The sequence below is a fragment of the Triticum aestivum genome, chromosome 3D (assembly GCF_018294505.1).
Source record: "Triticum aestivum cultivar Chinese Spring chromosome 3D, IWGSC CS RefSeq v2.1, whole genome shotgun sequence".
NCBI classification, from domain to species: Eukaryota; Viridiplantae; Streptophyta; class Magnoliopsida; order Poales; family Poaceae; genus Triticum; species Triticum aestivum.
In genome coordinates, this window is record NC_057802.1 from 3,375,954 (window position 1) to 3,396,122 (window position 20,169).

Sequence of the window (20,169 nt, forward strand, 5' to 3'; positions counted from 1 at the left end):
TATCATTATTTTTCATATTTAGATATTTTATTTTATGATTTTTATTTAATTCAATATAATTCAAATTTAAATTGTAAGTACATTAAAAAAAATCAGCAGCTCGCCTAGCAGCCGCTTGATTCAGCTTCGTAGCAGCTGCCCGGTTAAGCTAATCCCTCCTCCTCCCTATTATGTCTCATCGCCACACACATTGCGCCTTCCAACAAAAAATCCCCCCTCTCCTCGCTCTAACGAGGAAGAAATCGGCCGACGGCTTCCATGGCGGCGTTGCGGCGACTATCCCGTTGTGGCACCTCTTGTGGAACGGCTCGCAGCAAGAGCACCCACTGACCATACCGTCTATCGACCATGGTTGCAACTCCGCCATGCCGGTTCCATCTCCTCCCCCTGCTGGTTGTAGCACGCCGTGCCACCGGTTACAGCATTGCCTCCTGCTGGTTGTAGCTATAGCACGCATCGGTTGAACCTTTTCCCACTGCCCTTTGCAGCTTTCTCAGCCGACAGGCGCAGTCGTTGCCCTGCCAGTTGCGGCTTTTACTGGCACTGATTGTAGCTTCTGCAGACACAGGTTGCAGCTTTCCCAGCCGGGATGTCCCACCATGGCATCCCCAGAAGATGCGAGCAGCCAGTGGCAAACGTGTTTGGGGCACCCCCCACGTATCGCCCCGCCAGCCCTTGCAGCAGCACTGGCGACAAGCAGTGACCCTCGTTGCACAACACCGCCTGATTGGACTTTACGTCCGTGGCTCATCTGGTCGGAAGGCACGAGGTTGAATGAGGCGATGCGTTGAGGAGAATGGTTCAAGGAGATACGGATGGCATGTGGAGCCACATGTACACACGGCAAGCTCGCGACCAGCGCCAGCCTCGGCACGGCAGGTCGGCTGATTTTAAACAATTCCCTCTCAAATATGTACTTCCTCCATTCCTGAAATATAAGTCTTTTTAAAGATTTCAATAAAGAACTAAATATGGACTAAAATGAGTGAACCCATACTCTAAAATATATCTATATACATCCGTATGTAGACCACGTCAAAAACTCTAAAAAGACTTATATTTAGAAACGGAGGGCTTCCGTTCCTAAATATAAGGCCCTCCTCCTAAATATAAGTCTTTTTAGATATTTGAATATGGGCTACATACGGATGAATATAGATGTATTCTAGAGTATAGGTTCACTCATTTTGCTCCATATGTAGTCCATATTAGAAAGACTTATATTTAGAAACAGAGGGAGTATATGTGAAAATTCAAACACACAAACAAAAGTCCGAAACACCTATTCGCATGTATACATGTGATCAAACGTCATTCCGGCCAGCTGGGATAACTGCAAGTACTACTCCTACGTACGTAGGATTGCCGTCGAGCGTGGCAGGGAACAGCAGATGATAGCCAGCAGGCCAGTGCGAGGGAAGAAGAATGCGCCATTATCATGTAGGAGTAGTCAGTAGCTTCCCGCTACGTACGTTGTTCTCTCCTCTTTGTGCATACGTTATTATAGGGCTCTCTTGTTGGTCTTGGAGACTCCACCGTGTAGATATGCATGCTCTCGTTCATGGTCAAAGTACTCTCCCCTCAGTCAGCATGACACCTTGGAAAATTCAGCGAGAGAACAACGTGATTGGCCTCTAGTCATGGAAGAATCTTCCTCTTCCGATCTTTTATAGACCCCGTCGACACACATTTCGGCAGGACAAAACTGATACGTTCTACACGGTGACTATTCTTTCAAATATTCGATCTCTCTGTACGCATGATTTGCTCAATCTTGGACTCCCATGAACAACATGCACTACTGTAACTATATTATATATACACACACATACTTTACCAAAAGGTCATGTGCACTATGGGGTCGCTGCCAGAATTGATTAATAATAATTTGGATTGATAACATAAGAACCAAAATTAAAATACATGACTTATTCTATTTGATAATGTATAATTGTAAGAATGTCCATAGAATATTATTATACTTCGAAGGATGATGGAGTACCCACCTTCCTGGGCCGCGCGAGGGCGAATAGATCTCTTGGCCGTCCATTGCCGGGTGGCTTGAGGCGGGAGGCTCTCAGGGGTGACGTGAGTCATCTGATCTGCCCGAACGGCTCGCACCCGATTAACCTGACTGGAACGTCCATGATGGGCGGCTTCGGGCACGCCCGTGAGTGAGACACGGTGCGCTTTCATGCGCGCAACGCCGTGGCCGGACCCGTCCGTCGGCGTGTATGCCTGATGACCTGTAAATGCACAAGGCTATTGCAGCATTTCGTGATAAGTAGTTTCTTCCATTTTGTATGTAACTGTGATAGAAATTCCAGGCAAACAAGAATTACTGCGACAGAAATACTGTGGCTGAGCGATAAGTCTGTAGTCTACCACGACTTGATTTTCGTCGAGCAGTAATGTGGTTGCTGGTTCTTTTCCATACACACCATCCGCTCAATGATTTGGACTCGTCACCCTTCCCCCGACGGCCACACAGCTCGAGAAGGTACGAAAAGTCGAGGTTGCTTCTAATACTTGACTAGTAGACTAGCCATAGTGAAGAGTAACATATACTAATAACATATACATATCCGTAGACTATATTATTATCTTCACAGTGAACATATATGTGATGTCATGCAAAGCTTTATATATTAGGTTAGAGACTCATATTGTCTTGGGACATGTGATGTTACGGTAACTAGTTAAGTTACTCAATTTATTTCTCCCCATTAACTCACTGCCATATAGGCAAATTTGCTGAGTTGGACCTGATGTTACTCTTAAAATTACTCTCACTATGGCCAGTCAAGTGTGGTGTCATGCAAAGCTTATTTATTAGCATATTGTATTGGGATATATGATGTTACAGTAACTAGCTAATTTATTCAAACTACCTCTCTCCTCATTAAGTCATTATTACATAGGCAAATTTGCTAAGTTGGACTCAATGTTACTGCTGAAGTTACTCCCACTATGGTCATAACCCTCATTCGTCCCACAGGATCACCACTGCCAGATCCCTGCACCGTCAATCACCAAAAAGAAATCTTGGGCGTGTTTCCTCACCCTACTTTCTGACCGGGGCCCTTATTCCCACACGTATGTTGCATAAATTCTTTCATTTGTATGCAACTGCGACCGAAATTCCCACGGAAAAAATATGTTACAGAAATTGATGTTTAGATTTCATGGATTTTGGGGTCTTATGTTCCCATTGCTGGTTTCACTAGGAGTGCACTATTGCAATTTTTATTGGTAGCTTACCAAGCCCTTGGTGGCAAGGAGTGCACCGGACGCGCTAAAAAAAGTAAAAGGATATGTAGTTCAACCCGCCATTTTATCACAAAATATCTACTTGAGTTTTTTCTTTCTTCTTTTGTGTGTGAGGATAATATGTACTTCCGTCGAAAGTGGAATTTACTCTGTATTTTACACTCCTGCTTGACACGTCCAAGAGTGCAACTAGCAAGGATCGCGCTGAGACGATGGGCTGGCAGTTTGGCAAAGGACTGCACATAGGATGAATAAATCGGGGACGTCCGTAGCGGTAGACGACTTTGACCTGGAGTCACCGGCTGATTGGTTAATGTCGCTGCTATTTGTAGTAGTATACTACAACTATAATAGAAGCCGTTGGGAACTGTCCAGAGACACAAGGCTAATGAGAAGCTCTACATCGATAATGGAGTGATCTTCTTCTTCATCCTCGCTCTCGCGCGCCATGGCCCTCCTAGCTATTATCGTGTGGTGCTTCCTCCTACCATGCACTACCGCCGCGGCCAAAGGTAACCACCCGCCCTTTTGTTTTGTTGTTTTTTTGTAGTTGTTGTTCATGCTACATCTAGCGCTAGTTGTGTTATATTTCCATGCGATGCTGGTGCACATGCAGGTGCAAGCTTTAATTTTCCGAGAGGGTTACGAGAAGGAGGAATAGGTTGAACTCACCGCAGCCGGGGCACATGAAACAACTGGACTGCCCGGGCTGTGGCCAAGCGTACGCTCTGCCATCGCCATCGGGCATGGCCCTTGCGGCGCCACACCGTAAGAACCTGCACCCGGGCCGACACTGAAGATTCTGCACAGCAACAAAAAAGAAACGGCTTGGAGCGGAGGGGCTGCCTGATTCAACGAACTTTGTGGCTGTGCATATTAGGACTCATCACGAACTAGAATTTTTTTCAATTTTAGTTATATTTCTCCTCAACGTTGTTATATTTCGCCAAAACCAATAATTTTGTGATTTGTCGCTTCGACAAGAGCCCAAAAATAGGTGAGCCATTTGGCCTGGTTACGAGGTCATTGGGGAGGCTTACTCTCGGTCTGCTCAAGTGAGGGTTGTATTGCTCGAATTGTCTTGTTTTGTGTTACCTTATGAGGCTTGCGGTGATGTGATTCTTTGTACAAGAAGACGTCACGTAGCTGAGCCTTGAAAGCGGCAAAAAACAGCGTACCGGCCACATGAAACAGATCTTGTTATCTGCTCGCCTCTTCACTAAATGGCGACCTATTTGTTCGGATTAGCGACCTATGATCCCTTCTTGTCGTTAGTCGCACTGTGTGACAAACGCGTCTACATGCCTACCCAGTTTTTGGCTGCAGTATGATCCAACCAAAAAACGTGCTTTCAAATGTTTTGACGGCTTAACCGTCCTCGGTAGCCGTTGCCTACTCTGCACTGTTTAACACTGCGTGTGGGTGTACCCAGTAACTCCAACCATCTGGGTAGCTTACTCGGCCAATGGGCGTGTGATTGGACGGGTACCGTACTGTCTGGCGGCGAGAACAATTATCGCTTTGTTGACCGGCCAGAGTAACCCGACGACAGTTCTATAGAAATCTCGACCGCATTCACCACACCAAATGACCTGAACCATCGGAACCATGCACCCCACCAAAAAGCACATAAACAGAAGGATAGGCGGCCGGAGGGGCAGTCAAAGGCTGCGGCACCTGATCTCACGCCTTCAATAAGCACAGAGTACCACAGCGGGCGACGTCTGCTAATCACAAAATCTGACGCGGCCTGCTCGCACGCCTCAATGCCGGACACAGACACGCCTCCAGGCCGCCTGCATACACGCCACAAGTCCGCATGCACGGAGCCTGCACAGACAATGACACGTGGTCTTCTCTTGTTAATCTCCTGAAATAACTCATGACGACGCCATTCCAATAATTTCTGTGACAATAATATCCGTCCCAGAAAATATACCCGCATAGCGACGGATAATATCGTCGCCTAAAATGAGGCCATAACATCCACAAAGTTGGCGAGTGGGATGGCCCGGGAGGAACTGTGTTAGTGAGGGTCATCGTCACAAAATATAATCCTACTTGACGTTTTTTGGTCTGTCACTATGATCTTTGTTAATGAATAGAGCATATTTTGTAGTGGACTGTGGAATCCTGATGTTTGTGATAAGAAGTAAAGAAAGATTTGTCAACACATACATGAATATTAGGAGTGTCAACCCATTAGTCGATTGATTGACATACTAAAAGAGCAATAGGTAATTAGGTATATTACCATATCTGGATGCTCCCTTTGAATATTGCCAACGTTCATGTTGACAAATTTTAAATCCGTATAGGACCCTTTTCTAGGCCATAGCGGCTCGGACAATCGGAAGACCAATGAACATTCGCAACACAAACCCAACAAGGATCCTCCTCCTTGTTCTTGTTTTGCCACTTTCGGTCCTTCTTCTTCTTGATGTTGTCTTGGAGACTTTGTTCTTTCCCTTGAACATGAAGACAGACACAAATATTATAGTGCCCTCCGAGAACATTTTGTCATGTTCAGGTGGAAGCCCCCACTCCCCCCGCTCCTCGAAGTGGCAGCTGAAACCCAGTGCATGTTCAAAGCAGTGAGCCACATGATGGTTTTGGTCTGCCACCTCTTGAAGTGAGCAGCCATAAATGTGCTCGGTTACATAGCAGCAGCAAAGCTGGTCAACAAAAATTGGCTAAACAAATAAGGTTTTAGGATCTTTCATTTTTGGTTAAGAAGAGAGAGAGAGAGAGAGAGAGAGAGAGAGAGAGAGAGAGAGAGAGAGAGAGAATTCATCTTAGGTCACTGAAAAATCTGGCGCTACAGAGAGAGAGAGAGAGAGAGAGAGAGAGAGAGAGAGAGTTCATCTTAGGTCACCGAAAAGTCTGGCGCAACAACATCGTCGGCCATGGTGCTAAAGACGAGCTTTTTTTTGAGAGATCTCGCAAGCTTTATTGATTCAGAGAGATGTTCATAGGTACCTATGCCTAAATTAAATGCATACTTTGCGAGATTATGAGCCTCAAAATTAAAGTTTCTATGCTTAAAAATAAACTTGCAGAAAGCAAAACCAGAACTACGAGCTGATATTTCATGTATGATTGCTGCATTCGGTCCACTTGTTCCACCATTGATGTCATTGACAACTCCTTCACAATCTGAAGCCAGAACCACCTCATGAACATTTAGATCTTCAGCCAAAGCTAGTCCCTCTCTGCAAGCAAAGGTTTCCAAGACCGTGGGATCAGTGATACCTCCATAGACCACTGCCGAGGACCCCAGGTAGTTGCCCTTCTCATCTCGACATAATGCAGCCACAGCTCCGCCCCTTCTGCTTCGCGCTACTGCTCCATCAACATTAACTTTGACAGATCCAGCCGGTACCCGGAGAGAGCCATTGTTGATTCCTGACCACCCTGCTGTCATGCTAGCCACCTTGTTCGCCCTAGGGATTTCTTGCAAGTCAGCGAGGAAGTTGTTCACAAAAGAAATAGTTTGGTGCGGCGCTTGAAAGATTGCCTCATACACAACTTTTCGACGTGCATACCAAATAGCCCAAAGTGTGACAGCCATTGTTGTAAACTTTGAGTGGTCCATCCTGCTGTATAATTCAAAAAGCCATCTCTTTACACTTGGTTCTTCTAGTTCTGACATTGCTAGCACCACATCTGCATCTGATAGTGCCCACACACACCTCGACATCGTACAGGAGATCAAAGCATGGTGCCATGAGTCCTGGCATCCGCACAAAGGGCATGTGTCCTGGGTTGCCATATTTCTGTGGTGTAACACATCCGTGGTAGGCAGCGAATGCCGTGCCAAACGCCAAATAAATATTTGATCTTAGAGGGTATAGATATCTTCCATAATGCTGACCAGGCTTTGCCCTCCTCCTGGCCTGAAGAAGATCCCGATCTGCCCTCTAGCCATTCCTCGCGCTGTAGTTTTGTGCTTACCAAAAATTTGTAAGCCGAACTGACAGAGAACCTTCCTTTTTTATCAGGATACCATGCCCAAAAATCCTCGACGTTGCGTGTACAAACTGGGATTCTCAAAATAGCATCAGCATCAAAACGAATGAATACAGACCTTAGCAAGTCCTCATTCCACCCTCCGATGGATGGCTGTAGCAGCTCCTCCACTTTCGTAGGCGGGTTTTGCACAAGGGACGTAATGGGCCTTGGTGTGTGTTCTTTTGGTATCCAATTGTCCATCCAAATATCTGTGGTCTGACCGTTACTAATCCTTCTAATGATTCCTTGCTTCATCACATCTCTTCCCTCGATTATTGCTCGCCAAATCTGAGAGGGGCGAGCTCCAAGTTGAGCTTCTAACAAAGTAGTCTCAGGGAAGTAGCTAGCTTTGAGTATTCTAGCACTCAAAGTAGAAGGTTCATTAAAAAGTCTCCAGGCATGACGGGCCAAAAGAGCTAGATTAAACAGCTCTAAATCTCTGAACCCCAATCCTCCCAAGTGTTTAGGCCACATCATCATGTCCCACGATACCCAAGCCGGCTTCCTTTGGCCGGTTTACAGCCACACCAGAACTTCCGAATAATAGACTTTATATGATCACACAAACCTCTTGCTAAAGGCGAGCTGGTCGTATGCCATAGTGGAAGTAGGCACTCACACGTCAATGAGGTAGTCATGGGCTGGCCTGGCCCGTCTAGCTGCCCAACGAGTGCCCCTTTGCATGCGGACCCAGAGATCCGTTGGATCTGGATCACATGAGGGAGTGACCTAGGGTTCATTTCTACTCATCTAAAGTATGTAATTAACTAATCCAACCCAAATTAAATAACCGGAGCTTACTTTTTAAAATTCAAGCATAACTACCCCTTGAAAATATATTAACCATGCCTTTCATCACTCTCCTTATGAATGATATTTTCTTCTTGGACTAGGTTGGGCTTATACGTGGCCATGGGCAGCCCGGCCTCGTCGGCCCGACCCGACCTGGCCCGACGCTCCTCACGGGCCGGGCCTGGGCCTAGATATTGAGCCCAAAGGCCGGTTTGGGCCGGGCCCGGGCCCATAATATTTGCGAGTTAACGAATAGGCCCGGCCTGAGGCCCGACGGGTTTTTACGTTGCCAGGCCAGGCTAGGGGCTGATTTCTAGGCCCGACGCCCGGGCCGGGCCGGGCCTAGGATTTCTGCATCGGGTTTGGTCAGGCCCGACCCAAAGCCCGGCCCAGCCCGAGGGATGGCCAGGTATGGTGCTAAAGACACACGCGCACACACACACACACACACACACACACACACACACAAATATAGATGCGATGAATCAAACATCATTCTTCTATCCTTGACAAGTTGGTAATGGTCGATATTTTCTTCGGAGGTGCAATGCAGTGGCAGCTTACTGGAAATTCCACGCAGCTTCTTCATATGACATGACTGGACTGTATTATGTTGGCAATCACACTCGAATCAGTAGAGACTGCTGCAGGAGGTTGAATCGGCACTAAATGGAAATTCTCGGAGAAGGACATGCACATCTTGGAATAGTCACAGTGCTGCCAAAATGTGTGTCGACGGCTGCTGCATGACAGGTCTATAAAGGAGAAGCAGAATTTTCAAAGATGCCTGGTCTATTCATTGACGAACGGAAGACTTTGACCATGGACCAAAAGGAAGCCCTATAATAACGCCTGCACAAAGAGAAGAGGACAGCGTATGCAGTGGGAAGCTGGCTACATGACGATCATGGCGCGTTCTTCCTCCCTCGCTCTCGCGGTGGCGGTGCTGGCAATCGTCTGCTGTTTCATGCCACGCTCAGCGACGGCAATCCGAGGTATATACAACTCCCCAGTAATTAATCTCGGCAACTCGATGGCCCGAATGATGTTTGATTCATCATCTATATGTGTGTGTGTGTAGTTGTTCCCGACGGACTCCATGGGCCACTAAATTCCCCTCCGTCGCCGCGTGCCAATTATTCGCCGCATGGGGGACCCTACACGGGACGGCCGTGCAAGCCCTATTATGGCTGCAGAACGGTTCCTGAACCACCTCCACCGGCGACATCCCCGCCGACTCCACGCCGCAAGACCATGCAAGTTGTGGCGAACACATGAATCACCGTTATATGCAGCGATGGCGACGTTGCGATATGATTACGAGTTCTAGAATTATTTTATGTGGCAACGATCGAGCTGATTGATGTGGTTGACGCCACGATTCAGTGGAAGTTGACGCCGGATGCATGCATGCTACACAAAGAAAAATAGCTGTGTAATAAATATTTTGCAACCACACTAATATACGTGGCGATGACAAACTTTTGCTGAGGAAGTTCACTCAAAAAAATATGTCTTGTAAACTAGCAAACCAGGGGAATTATAGTGTTTATTCGCTGCCCAACTGCATGATTGAGATATTGTTGACTCGTGTTGGTCGTACATGTACAAGACGAAAAAGGGTGTCCTTTTTGCTGTTAACCCAATGATAGACTTTGACCGTTAAATTTGAACGCGTCTCCAAGACAAGGAATTATCATAGGACTTAATTAGAACATCTACAGCCGCGATGACCAAATCTGGCCCCTCAAACGCGCCCAGAGGCGTGGGCACGTCAGCGGGCACTAACTGGGCATGCCTCATATTTGCCACTCTGCATCCGTGTATCTCATATCCGGCGCTTCAGATCCAAACTACACATGCAACGTTCATCTACTCTACGTGAACAAACGACGGATAACAAAAATCGGCTGCAAAGGAACACAAGATCGGCTCAAAACAAACATTAACAAACTTCGCCACATCCAAAAGATCATCGTTCATCACCGGACAAGTTCTTAAACTTGTACAACTAGAAACGATATAAACATTGACGAGTGGGGGTGGGGGGGAGGGGTGGGGAGCGGGAACACCACTTCCTTGCCGGGCCTTTGCCCTTCCGGTCACCGGCGCAGCCGTACGCGTACGCGGCTGTGTTGGGATCGTAGCATAATTTTAAAATTTTCCTACGCTCACCAAGATGCATCTATGGAGTCTACTAGCAACGAGGGAAAAGGAGTGCATCTACATACCCTTGTAGATCGCGAGCGGAAGCGTTCCAATGAACGTGGATGACGGAGTCGTACTCGCCGTGATCCAAATCACCGATGACCGAGTGCCGAATGGACGACACCTCCGCGTTCAACACACGTACGGTGCAGCGACGTCTCCTCCTTGTTGATCCAGCAAGGGGGAAGGAGAGGTTGATGGAGATCCAACAGCACGACGGCGTGGTGGTGGATGTAGCGGTTCTCCGGCAGGGCTTCGCCGAGCTTCTGCGAGAGAGAGAGAGAGGTGTTGCAGGGGAGGAGGGAGGCGCCCAAGGCTGTAGGTTGCTGCCCTCCCTCCCCCCCTTTATATAGGCCCCCTTGGGAGGGGGGGCGGCCAAAACCCATCTAGGGTTGGGGGGGGGGGGGCGGCGGCCAAGGGGTGGAAAGGGGTGCCTTGCCCCCCAAGGCAAGGGGGAAGCTCCCCCCCCCCCTAGGGTTCCCAACCCTAGGCGCATGGGGGGAGGCCCAAGGGGGCGCCCCAGCCCACTAAGGGCTGGTTCCCTTCCACTTTCAGCCCACGGGGCCCTCCGGGACAGGTGGCCCCACCCGGTGGACCCCCGGGACCCTTTCGGTGGTCCCGGTACAATACCGGTAACCCCCGAAACTTTCCCGGTGGCCGAAACTTGACTTCCTATATATAATTCTTCACCTCCGGACCATTCCGGAACCTCTCGTGATGTCCGGGATCTCATCCGGGACTCCGAACAACTTTCGGGTTTCCGCATACATATATCTCTACAACCCTAGCGTCACCGGACCTTAAGTGTGTAGACCCTACGGGTTCGGGAGACATGCAGACATGACCGAGACGCCTCTCCGGTCAATAACCAACAGCGGGATCTGGATACCCATGTTGGCTCCCACATGTTCCACGATGATCTCATCGGATGAACCACGGTCTCGAGGATTCAATCAATCCGTATGCAATTCCCTTTGTCAATCGGTATGTTACTTGCCCGAGATTCGATCGTCGGTATCCCAATACCTTGTTCAATCTCGTTACCGGCAAGTCTCTTTACTCGTACCGCAATGCATTATCCCGTGACTAACGCCTTAGTCACATTGAGCTCATTATGATGATGCATTACCGAGTGGGCCCAGAGATACCTCTCCGTCACACGGAGTGACAAATCCCAGTCTCGATCCGTGCCAACCCAACAGACACTTTCGGAGATACCCGTAATGCACCTTTATAGTCACCCAGTTACGTTGTGACATTTGGCACACCCAAAGCACTCCTACGGTATCCGGGAGTTGCACGATCTCATGGTCTAAGGAAAAGATACTTGACATTGGAAAAGCTCTAGCAAACGAAACTACACGATCTTTTATGCTATGCTTAGGATTGGGTCTTGTCCATCACATCATTCTCCTAATGATGTGATCCCGTTATCAATGACATCTAATGTCCATAGTCAGGAAACCATGACTATCTATTGATCAACGAGCTAGTCAACTAGAGGCTTACTAGGGACATGTTGTGGTCTATGTATTCACACATGTATTACGATTTCCGGACAATACAATTATAGCATGAATAATAGACGATTATCATGAACAAAGAAATATAATAATAACCTTTTATTATTGCCTCTAGGGCATATTTCCAACAGGCTGGTGCAGGGTCTTGGTCGTCCGACGAGGAGGTGCAGTGTGACTGTCGTCGGAGTCGGAGTCAGAGAGGACGATGAGCCAGTTCATTCGACGGACCGCCCTATCCTGCTCTTGCTTCAAACTGGCGACCTGAGCCTTCTCCGCCGCTGCCTCGTTCACCTCGCGCTCCGACTTCTCAATACCAAGCCGGAGCGCCTTGGCGTTCTTCCGTCGGAGGCGGTGAACGTTTGTCTCCGTCGTCGTGAGGGAGCGGCGGGAGACCCATGCGAGGAGACGCGCGTCCTCGTCGGGGTCCGCCTCCGTCTCGCGGCGGCGGCACGGACTGCTCCAACGCGTCCCTCTCCTATGCACGCTGCATCTCGCAACGCGTGGCGAACGCCTCTGACTCTGGAGTGTGCATGCGGGCCAGCGGCGCGGGCACAAGCACCCACCGCTGGCCACGTGAAGGAGACGGCGTTGGGCCGGTGCGGACAGCGCTGTCCTGGTGCCGTTGCGCGCGGGCCGGTAGGTTCCAGCTCTGGCGTCCGTGCTGCACTGGCGCGGGAGCTGCGGCGACACTCCAAATCCGGAGCTACCGCCGGTCTCCACCTTGGACTGCTCCAATGCAATACGGAGGGCCATCTCCTCCTCGTAGTCGAGCTCAGAGCCGGAGCTTCTCATCCTAGTGGATGCGATAGGAATCGGAGAGGGAGAGGAGTGGATGGAGCGAGAGAGAGGGAGAGAGTGAGCTAGGGTTTGGAGCAAGGCGTCCGGATTGGGGTATTTTGTCGGAAAGCTGTGGGGTCGATGGTGGGCCGGGCCTGTCAAGCGGACGCGCCCGGGCGTGCCTGAGCTGCCCCATATCCTCCCTATATTTGGGCTGGATATGATGGGTGCCGATCATCCCGAGCGTTTCTCTGCAGTTTGAGAGATCCGGTTGGGTCAATTTTTTTTACCTGTCAGTGACCGGACGACCTGTCCACACGTTTGAGACGAGTATGAAACGCCCGGCTATAGATGCCCTTAGATAGGAATCCTCATTGTTGTCGTAATACTACGGTTCCGTATAAAACAACGCATGGACAAAGAGAACACACATAAGAAGGTGTGAGAAAGTGACGGGGAGGAGCAAGGATCATGTAGGTTCTTATTTCTCCTTTTTGTTTTTTAATGAAAATATCAGATCTATTAAAAGATTTATCGGAAGTACAAAGCACCCGCCCATTAGATCATTGTGAGTATCAGCCTCCTTAATGTCATTGTACACCTCCATGAAACGTCGGATTCGGTCCTCTCTTCTAATCGGGCGAACGCACACACCCATTAGATAATCGAAGGTGTAATTCAAATCCTGCAGATGGTCATTCTCAGTGATTATGGTATGCATGGTTACCCAAGCAGTCATGATGTGCCTAAGGTTTTTTGATTTTGGATTCTGGCCTGTCCTCGCACAACAGCAAATTGAAATTCATGGTAAAAAATGAGTGAATTCCGATTTTTACCCCTTACTTTAAGATTTTTGACACTAATTACCCCATTTAACAAATTTTCATCCAGATTACCCCATTTAGCAAAGGTCTTGCCAGTTATTACCCCAGTAGTTTTTTGAGAGCGATCTGCCAGCTAACTCCCTGCCATCAGATTCCTCTTGGCATTTTTTTCCAATGCCCGAACCGGTCACTTGGTTTAGCCGCACCCGTTTTTTTTCTCCTGGTTGTCAGGTGTATGTGTGCACCACATCGCGGGAAAGAGGAACAATTATCTTGAGCGATCAAGTACGTTCAATTTTGCATTGTGTTGTGGTTCATAGATTTAATGTGATGATATTTTAGTTTTCTTCCTTGATGCAAAACATTGGAGGACGCATTTTTTTTACGCTTTGGGAGATCATCAAACTAGAACATCACATTCTATTTTACAGGTCTGCAGTGCTATTGTCGAACATGTGTTTTTTAGATGGGCTCCAATGATGTGTGTCCATTGAAAATTAGTACTACCAGTTATTAACATAGTAGTATGTAATCTTTTTGTTATAATAGAAATGTATGTTTGGGCCCTTAGTCTCTCTCGAGTAAAACAAGATCCGGAAGGCTCTTAAAAATTAAAAGGGGTAAATACAGACAAGATTGTTATTAAGTGGGGTAATCTGGATGAAAATTTGTTAAATGGGGTAACTAATGTAAAAAAAATGCTAAATTAGGGGGTAAAAACCGGAATTCACTCTAATTTTTTTAGCAAATTGGGATTCCAAAATCCCAAATGGCCCCTCAACATCTTTCCTAGCCCTCGCTTGAGCATTGTGAAAATAAGATTCTTTCTTACCTTGGGGGTTTGGATTGGCTTCACAAAACTACTTCACTTCGGATAGATCTCATCCACGAGATAGAATCCATAGTTGTAGGTGAGGCCATTTGCTTCGAAGGTCACTGGTGGCACTTCTTCTTGGCTAACTTGGCAAAAAGAGGTGATTAGTTGAGCACATTGATGTCATTACAAGATCCCGGCATCGCAAAATAGGCATGCCAAATCCATGTTTCCTTATGGGCAACGACATCAAGAGTGATAGTGGCATCCTTGGAGCATCCTCTAAACTGTCCATGCCATGTTGTCGGACAATTATTCCACTTTCAGTACATGCAATCGATAGACCCAAGCATACCTGGAAACCCACGGGCTTTGTTCATCTTCGAAAGCCTTTGACTGTCCTGAGCATTGGGTGCTCTCAAGTACTCTGGACCAAACACTCCTGACATAGTCTTTGCAAATTGTATGACATAAAAGATAGAAGTGCTTTCTGCCATCGCCAAATTATCATTAATGTAGTCAGCCGGAATACCATAGGCAATCATGCAGTAATTACATAGCAGAAAAAAATACAGAAAATATTAGCAGTAGGGAGCAGTGTGTAGCAGTAACAGTAGCGCCGATGAGACCCGCACTACTGCTACGTTTGAGTTGCAGTAGTGCGGGCACATAACTCCCGCTACTGGTAAAAGTTAGTTGTAGTGCCGTAGCAGTAGCATGATGGGCCACGCTACTGCTAGGCCTTTAATCCGCGCTGCTGCTTCCCCAGCAGTGGGAGTACCAGAAAAGTTGCGCACCAATCTATCATGCCCCTCAATCCGTTCTCTCCGGATCACTACTAGAAATCCCCATATTTCCGACGGTGAAATCTAATAGCCGACGGTCCGTCCGTCATTACAGTAATAACCGACGGGGGAGGCAATGGCCAACGGTTATTGCCAACGCACGGGTATGACCACTAATAACCGACGGTGTCCTAAATTATCTGACGGGGAAAACCCAACTCTCGGTTATCCAACCTAATGCCCGATGGTTCATTGTAATATCCGACGGTTTTGGCTATACCCACGGAGATTACATGTAATACCCGACGGTGAAATTTAATAGCCGAAGGTTAAAACAAAACTCTGAGCTACAAGTAGAAATGACCGACGGTGCATACGTCACTCTCGCCTATTAGATTAAATACCCGACGGGGTATACAATAACCAACAGTTGAATTTAACCCTCAGTGATATGTTTCAATGGACGACTGCAATAAATATGTGGAACAACCAATAGTTTTATTCCAGAAAATTTTCATAAAAGTAAACTTCCAACAATTTAGTTCTAGCATTGATGTTGTAAGTGCATGATATGTTATTTTTCTTTAATAGGGTGGGAAAAAAATTGGTCCAAAAAATACAGATATGATGGTTTTAAAAAAAAAGACTTGTTTGAAAGAATGTGCACTTACACAAAGTATCAAGAGGAAAGAGGCCCAATCCCTTATCTGATCTAACGGAGTTGACGAACAGATAAAGGAGATGCTCATCATAGTCTTGTATATATAAGTCTAGGTTGGGTCATTACCATGTGGCACATGGCGTTTTGGCTAAGTGGAGTGTGTTGTCGCCGTGTCCGAGCAGTGGCTGGTGGCTCATGATGTGGGAAAAAAAATGGAATTCTATATCGGGATAGAGTTCATCCATGGCTGCTTTGGAGTGGCTAGGCGTTTGTTGCGGCGATCGGTTGTTGTCCTGTTCCACGACACCACCACATCTGCTGGCCCAAGGATGCCCATTCATCCCCCCTCCCCCCCGCGACTAAGGAGGTAAAATGGAGGCAACGCTGATTCTCCACGGAGTCTGTGTCATGGAGCCACAGAGGTCTTGTCATCCCAAGTGGTGTCATCCTCAACGACAATGAGGATATGCATGTATATATTGGATCGTTCCATCAATGTTCTAGGGCCCTTTTTGTAAAATCTAGGGTCTAGTTTGCTATTTTTTATTAGTAGTTATGTGTCCTTCTGTAACTTCCTGTGTATGTTCATGTTTTTATTTATTTAATGCACCTTTGTGATCTAGAAGGACCACATCCTCCACGTTTTTATTAAATGCAATTTAGCTCATGAATTATAGAAAACATGAGTTCTGCATTTCAAAATTAAAAAAGAGTCCTGCTATGCATACGATTCTGTATGTATGATCCTTGTCGTGCATTATCCTTGTCCAGCACAACAGATCAGTCCATTTGGGGGGGGGGGGGGGGGGCAAAATACAACACATCATTGAGTTATCCACCATACATGGATCGCACCAAGAAACGTCATATGTGCAACTGTTCGGATTAAAATGTTGACCTATGTGAGAAATCTAAGAATCAAAATATGATTTTTGTAAAGAACAAATGGCCCAAAAGAATAAAAGTTAATTACATGGTTTTCGTAGGGTGGAACCAAAATACAACACACCAATGAATCATCCATCGTGCATGGATAGCACCAAGAGACGTCTTATGTGCATCAGTTCGGAACTTCTAACACTGTTTGAAAAATCTATGAATACATGTTGCTTGTAAGTGTGAGAGTGTCAAGATGAGATATTATCTTTATAAGCAAATACGAAGTTACTACATCAAAACTATTTCTCACTAAACTTTTTCAAACATTTGGGGTCCCATATTATTTTAAAATAACAAAGATATATATTTGGTGGTGTTATCTTTTTTATGTGAAAATTGTTAGTGTTATGTTCATAGCATGCTTGGAAATATATGAGACATCATTGAAGATGTGCCCCTTCAATGAAACCTATAGTTACGGTTTTATCAAATCTTTTGAATATTGGAAAGATTATTTGGGAAGCGTGTACCATAAATATTGATCTGGAAACTTCCAACTAATTTCTACATATGTGGGACCACATTATACAGGTTCTATTAGATTGTTGCAAATTTCTAAACTCTTTTTCTATCATTTAGAATTTAAATAAATATTTGCGAAATTAACTTTACCTAAATGTGCATTATGGATACAATTGACATCACACGAGTTTAAAATGTTGCAAAGTATATTTCATCATCACATTGAATTTACTGCATTGTATTTAAAATTTTAAATTGATCAAATATTAATCTGATCAATGTTCAAATTATAAGAAAAAGAAAACCTGAAGTCTGTTTACACGGGCGGCTAAAAGTTTCAAACCACGCTGGCGCGAGCCGAAAAAAAATAATATGTAGCCCACGCGGCACGAAGCCACGAACCGCAGTTGCAATTATGAACCTCCCCTTGCTAGTCGTCGTGGCCTAGCTTCACCTCGCCGCCACAGACCAACCCTCACCTTATCCGCCTCCACCCCTCACCGCCCCCACCACCTGAACTAGCTTCAGATCGGCTCCACCCCTCCCCTCTCCACTCCACAACAGCCATGGCTGGAGGCTGATGGAGACGTTTTTCACCTCCCCCATTTCTATCCTCCCGTAAAAATCAAGTCCACCCCGCCAGATCCCGTCTGTCACCAGTTCTGGCGGCGGCGTGCAGCACCCGGCGATCTAAGGTGCTAGATCAGTGCCTCTTTCCTCTCTTTAAGGGAAAATCTTTCTCCTCTCGCCTTGGTCTCTTATTTCTTCTCTTTCTGCAGAAACAGTACTGCTAGCAGTAGTGGCGGACAATGGCGAGCAGCAGCGCAAGGAGCGGCGATGCGGCTGATGGGCGAGCTGTGGACCGGGCTGCTCGTCGAGCGGTGGCGCGTGTGGATGGCCGAGCGACAACGCAAGCTGAAGGGTTCTATTCTGCTGTGTTCTCCTTCTCATGAAGGGTAAAGGAGGTGGGAGATCCATATCGCTAGCTTCATCCAATGTCAAATCCATGTACCAGGCAAGCGGCCAAGAATGCCTTCTCCCTGCCCGGCTAGAAGTTGGATCCTTCCAAGGTACCGTAACTGAATCACATCCGTCTCCCTCTTCTTAATTCGTTCATGTTAGAGTACATCTATGTTTCCATTCATCTGATTTGTTTTTTTTTTATTTGGCAGAGGGAACCTCTCAGGATTTTCTACGAGTCACTGTCCAAAAAGTACATATATGTTTTCATTCATCTGATTTTTTTAAAAATTTGACAGAGGGAACCTCTCAGAATTTTCTACGAGTCACTGCCCAAAAAGATCCAATCCAGTGAGATGGCCGACTTCAGGTAGGTGTACCACCTCTGTTCAGTTCCATTACCAATTACCGTATTGTAGTACTCCGCAAGTTAAGGCTGCAATCCCCAGCTAGTCTAGTCTGATATATTTCTAATGTCAAATCTTTGCGAGCTAAGATGTCAAAACTGCACAAATCACACAACTATGGTGGAAATTCTACTAGGGAGTAGTAGTAGTAGTTGCAGCAGCTTCGCTTTGTACAACTAGTTATACAGGAACAAAGTAAGATGAGAAAGTATGTGCATATTCGGATGATGAAAAAGCTTGCCATGGTTGTGCCGCACTTAACTATTTCACTTAGTAACTTTCTGGATTTACTTTAAGTTCATAAATCATTCCTCTTTGCTAAATCGCAGAGTTGATTACTAAAAACGAATTATCACATGTACCAGGGAACTATATTAAAAGGTCAAAATTACTAGTATATAAGTTTGTGGATAAAAGGTGCAAACGAGTGAACTAGTTTTATTTGTGTATTATTCCCATTTACATTTAGTTTCTATTCCCCGGATGCATGGTTTGAAAAGGAGCGAACCACTGGTCTAGCACTAGTAAATGCTGATGTACACTGAGTTCCTAGTCCATGGATACTCCAGTACAATATAGAACAATTAATTTTATTCCCTGTAGCTTCCCTATAAAAGTTGTTCCCTGTGGCTCAATTGAATTTAACTACAGTACATTACATCATTTTTCACTCTCTTACAAGTTATCATTTTATAGGGGGGTGGGAAGCAATATTGGAGGCGGTCTGAGTCATGATAATAATCATTCCATTAATGATGATGACGATAACACCTATGACATCAAGGCAGGGGATATCTCGTGCGATAAACATTATGATCCATATGGCGATGAATGAGATACTAACTCTGGCGATGATGGTGACTAGTTTAACAATCTTATTCAAGGCACGCAACAAAGCGAAGTTTTGAAGATTGAGGGCAATTTAGCTTATGCAAATTGCCTGAACCATTATATCATGCATAGTTACTATTTTGTTTTGCATTCTACATTCCCTAGATGGATCGCTAGGGTTAATGTAAATCGTATGGAACTCATTAGGCTTGTAGTACTTTCTTAGATATGCAAAATATAATATATGTTTTTGGGTCATGTATGGTCGTGTAATCTTGAGACCTATTTGATATGCCAATATTCTGAAACGCAGTTTGGTGTATCACACTACTGCCTATGGAGCGTAGAAAAGATCTCGGGGTGACTATGCCTTATAGCGTAGCAAACATCTTGGGTACACAATATGCGTACGATGAGCCTTCGTAAATTGGCGTTGCTTGCCAGCCTCTCAACTAAAGGAATCTCCGAAGGGTTATATGCACCGTCGGTAATCATACTAATCGACGGTTTGGCTCTACTCTTAGTTATGATTAACCCCGACGGGTCAAACATACAGTTGACTAATAACAAACCCGACGGGAATCAGTTACTGTCGGAAGAATAATAATTGAAGGGGCACCGTCGGCTATATGAGTCGTCAAGCTAGTGCGAGCCAATCGTGGCCTAAACATATCCGACGGCACACCGTCGGCTTAATACCGTGGGAAAAGATATTAGTTAAGAGTACCGTCGGCTATTAATGTAATGGCCGACGACGCATAGCCGACGGGAGATGGCCGATGGTTCACCGTCGGTTATAAGTGTATCTGACGGTGAACTTACATATCCGACGGTAATTGGACCCTCGGCTAAAACGGGATATCTAGTAGTGGATGTACTCATGGCCAAACACGGAACTGCGCTGC

The 20,169-nt window shown here is 46.2% G+C and overlaps 2 long non-coding RNA genes across 2 annotated transcripts; both read left to right on the top strand.

The window, feature by feature from the left end:
- The first annotated feature begins 3,634 nt into the window (after window positions 1-3,634).
- Window positions 3,635-4,247, top strand: LOC123073599 (uncharacterized). The gene is made up of 2 exons (XR_006435702.1): window positions 3,635-3,782; window positions 3,887-4,247. It is a non-coding gene; the product is annotated as an uncharacterized lncRNA (long non-coding RNA).
- A 13,218-nt stretch (window positions 4,248-17,465) lies between these two features.
- Window positions 17,466-19,522, top strand: LOC123076761 (uncharacterized). The gene is made up of 4 exons (XR_006436262.1): window positions 17,466-17,761; window positions 17,846-18,136; window positions 18,239-18,396; window positions 19,130-19,522. It is a non-coding gene; the product is annotated as an uncharacterized lncRNA (long non-coding RNA).
- Window positions 19,523-20,169: the final 647 nt, after the last annotated feature.